The sequence below is a fragment of the Lithobates pipiens genome, unplaced genomic scaffold (assembly GCF_037356315.1).
Source record: "Lithobates pipiens isolate NorthernLeopardFrog02 unplaced genomic scaffold, aLitPip1_a1.2 Scaffold_8, whole genome shotgun sequence".
Classification (NCBI taxonomy): Eukaryota; Metazoa; Chordata; class Amphibia; order Anura; family Ranidae; genus Lithobates; species Lithobates pipiens.
Genome location: NW_027507903.1, coordinates 609978355 through 609982586, shown reverse-complemented (window position 1 = coordinate 609982586; position 4232 = coordinate 609978355). Strand labels below are relative to the sequence as shown.

The following is a 4232-nucleotide window of genomic DNA, read 5'->3' as shown; positions in this document are numbered from 1 at the left end:
CAGCCATTCCAGAAATGCAGTATCCATCATGCCTAGTCATGTCTGTGAAAATCAGAGCTTTACAATATCTCATGGGACATGTGGTTCTGTGGCAGCTGGGGAGCCATAGTTTGCAGATCCCTGATCTAGTACAATAGTTTCATGGATAATCAAGTTGGTTAAGAAGGTGTACAGGGATAGGGGACTGGAATCCCCTCTTCGGTTGGGCTGTATGCCACCCAGTTGTTTTCTGCTTCTTGGACAACCAGAGCAGACGTATCCATCAAAACGATCTAAAGGATACCATCATGATCATCCCAACAAGCGTTTTTACGAGACGTTACAGAGAAGAGCTGGCAGCTTTCTCATCTGTAGAAACTGGCAGATAGGATATCAGGCCGGCATTTGCCTATTTTAAATTATTTTTCAAATAAATCTTTTACTATGCATCATCCCACCCATTTCAGCTAGTTATTTGTAACAGGTATGCTGCCATGAAGGCACCAGGAAAACAGAAAATTGTTTCATACTTACCGTAATTTTCTTTTCCTGGTGCCGATCCATGGCAGCATACAATCCTACAATCCCACCCTTGGTATGGGAGTGCACTAATCCTTTTCTTTTATAATATTCACTGGTCCTGAGGGAGGAGCCAAGGCGGAGCTTGTCACAGGTATGCTGCCATGGATAGGCACCGGGAAAAGAAAATTACGGTAAGTATGAAACAATTTTCTGTTTTTTATACTGCTGATAAAGCAAAAGGGTTCCTGTTGCTTAATTGATCTTAAATCATTTTACGACTTAATGTGCTTAACAACAGATGCAATACAAAGTGGTGGTATTGGCGATCTTGTAAAAGCAACAGAGTATTAGCTCCCCTTAGGGAAGAGGTAGGGAACCTTTTTGGCTGAGAGAGCCATGAACGCCACATATTTTACAATGTAATTCCGCGAGAGCCATACAATATGTTTAAAACAATTTTTTTTCTTTTTTTAATCGACTAATTGACTCATTTCAATTATAACTGTAATATCCACGTCATCTCCCCCACTGTAATATCCACATCTCTCCTACGATTTTCTGCTTGCTTACCACTACACAGGTAGGCAGATCCATGAGCAGTTGAGGCGGGTGATGATGACGTCAGCGCGTCGCTAACCTAGGCTGCTGCCGGGTGTACCAAGATGGCCGCAGCTCCGGAGCTAGGCCGAAGCTGAGGCCTTTCCTATGGGCTCAACCCATGGATCGGCACACCGTGCAATCTGCGGATTGAGAGGTGAGAGCCAGATGCAGCCATCAAAAGAGCCACATCTGGCTCGAGAGCCATAGGTTCCCTACCCCTGCCTTAGGGGGAGTCTGGTTTTATTTTGCTGTTCTTCCGCAGAACTTGGTTGTAGCACCTGAAATTGGTCACGAGATGGCAGCATACGCTCACTGATTTGTAGGCTGTGCACATATTCCAACAAACTATGAGGATCTTGCGAGCTACCAGTTTTAAAAGCAAAAAATAAAATGTATTTGGTGCGTAGTGATGATCGACAGCTGCTAGTACTAATCTCATAAAGCTGTGTGAAAACAATATAAATTAAAAATGACTATTCTGCGCTATCTCCTCATATTCTTCCCAACAAATGAATTTAAAGTGCCAACATTGCAATAATGAAGCTAAAAAAATATATAGGACGCGATGAAACGGCAAAGAAATAATATACTGCAAAAAATTTATATAAAGTCCTTTGTTGCTGTGATAATAAAATCTGTGTTATGCGTCACATTCCACAGACAAAATAAAAAATGATAAAGCTTAAAAGTATGGTGCCACAAGCGTCAATCATAAAGTGCTATAGTGCAGTCAGTCCAACATAAGTCAGTCCAACATAATTAATATATAGTCCTTATTAAATATATAATGGTGAAGTCAAAAAACGTGAAAGTAACGTGTTGCGGTGTCCCCACCCTCAGGCAATGGCCACTCACCTCAGAGCATGTGACCTCGCAATTAAGTTCCGTCTCCCCCGCATGTCAATCACCTCAGAGATTCGCTAAATGGTCCTAAACCGCTCATTGGTGCTGTGTCCTCATATGCAAACAGTAAAAAGAAACTACATAGTGTGATACCGTTTTAACACAATTTATTGTACAAACAAAAAGCCCCAATACAGGGTACTCACATGGGTTAGGTGCATTTAGTGCACCACCCTGCCTAAAACGCTGGGTTTTGGGTTGAGGTCGTATGTCCGTTCTCTGTAAGACAGACCAGCTGCCTCCTACACCATCCTGTCCCCTCCCCTACACGTGACGATGCAAATTTTGTATCTTCCTCAGGGGGAAGCGTTTTAGGACAGGAAGAGTATTACTGGCAGGAACGACAGGTGAGAATAAGGGGAAAAAGAAACCTATAGTGGCCACCCCATCTAAGGACTGGTAATCTGCTACATATTCTTTTTGGGCTGAGATATATTTTATATAATAAGGTCACATATTCCATGGTTGTAGGATAGGAGGTTAATTCACAGGAACAACCGTGATGCTTTGGTACCCTACGGCTGAAGTGTGTACAGTTTGTGCCTCAAGGGCATCCCATGAGTGGTCAGAATATTATTTAAAACGCCTAAGGAGAAAAATCACACATAAGGCACTGCTGAGATTCGAACTCAGGATCTCCTGTTTACTAGACAGGCGCTTTAACCAACTAAGCCACAGCGCCCTGGCAGGACATGCTCCCTAACAAGATCCTGTGGAGACCAATAGATAAACACTCTTTATATTGGTGGTGGTCAGGGGCGGGCTGGGTCAGGGGCGGGCTGGGCCAGGGGGCAGGGTGGCAATTTTCCCCCAGGCCATCCCCCAGTAGCGGGCTGTTCTGTCAGAAAGTCTCTACGCTGTGGCATTCTGTAGTCCATGCAAGTGCCCTGTGATTGGTCAAACAGGGTCATGCGTGGGCGGCCAACAGGGGTGTCTGCGATTGGCCTGGCAGAGATGGTCACGTGTGGAGGCGGGGCTGGTCTGTGGGGGATCGCAACCACTTGCTGCAGGAGTCCCGCCTCTCTGCCTGGCATGCTGTGTGTCTTCTCAGGTCTCTCTCTCTCATCTATCCCTCACAGTCAGTGTACCCCCTCTCTATCAGCCCACCGCAATCTGTCAGACCACCCCTCTCTATCAGCCCACCCCTCTCTGTCAGCCCACACCTCTCTGTCAGCCCGCCCCCTCTATCAGCCCACCCCTCTCTATCAGCCTGTCCCTCTCTATTAGCTCGCCCCTCTCTATTAGCTCGCCCCTCTCTGTCAGCCCACCCCTCTCTATCAGTCCACCCTTTTCTATCAGCCCACCCCTCTCTATCAGCCCACCCCTCTCTGTCAGCCCACCCCTCTCTATCAGCCCACCCCTCTCTGTCAGGCCACCCCTCTCTATCAGCCCACCCTTCTCTGTCAGCCCACCCCTCTCTATCAGCCCACCCTTCTCTATCAGCCCACCCCTCTCTGTTTGCTCACCCCTCTCTATCAGCCCACCCTTTTCTATCAGCCCACCCCTCTCTATCAGCCCACCCCTCTCTGTCAGCCCACCCTTCTCTATCAGCCCACCCCTCTCTATCAGCCCACCCTTCTCTATCAGCCCACCCCTCTCTGTTAGCCCGCCCCTCTCTATTAGCTTGCCCCTCTCTATAAGCTCACCCCTCTCTATTAGCTCGCCACCTCTCTGTCAGCCCACCCCTCTCTATCAGCCCACCCTTTTCTATCAGCCCACCCCTCTCTATCAGCCTGTCCCTCTCTATCAGCCCACCCCTCTCTATCAGCCTGTCCCTCTCTGTCAGCCCACCCTTCTCTGTCAGCTCGCCCCTCTCTATTAGCTCACCCCTCTCTGTCAGCCCACCCCTCTCTATCAGCCCACCCCTCTATGTCAGCCCACCCTTCTCTGTCAGCCCACCCCTCTCTATCAGCCTGTCCCTCTCCTATCAGCCCACCCTTCTCTGTCAGCTTGCCCCTCTCTGTCAGTCCACCCTTCTCTGACAGCTCGCCCCTCTCTGTCAGTCCACCCTTCTCTGTCAGCTCGCCCCTCTTTGTCAGCCCACCCTTCTCTGTCAGCTTGCCCCTCTCTATCAGCCCGTCCCTCTCTATCAGCCTACCCTTCTCTGTCAGCCCACCTTCTCTGTCAGCCTGCCCCTCTATGTCAGCCCACCCTTCTCTGTCAGCTTGCCCCTCTCTATCAGTCCGTCCCTCTCTATAAGCCCGTCCCTCTCTATCAGCCCACCCTTC

At 48.7% G+C, this 4232-nt stretch overlaps 1 non-coding gene across 1 annotated transcript; it reads right to left on the bottom strand.

Moving 5' to 3' along the window:
* Positions 1-2612: 2612 nt before the first annotated feature.
* TRNAT-AGU (transfer RNA threonine (anticodon AGU)) lies at positions 2613-2686 on the bottom strand. Its single transcript has one exon. It is a non-coding gene; the product is annotated as a tRNA-Thr (tRNA).
* Between the last annotated feature and the right edge of the window lie 1546 nt (positions 2687-4232).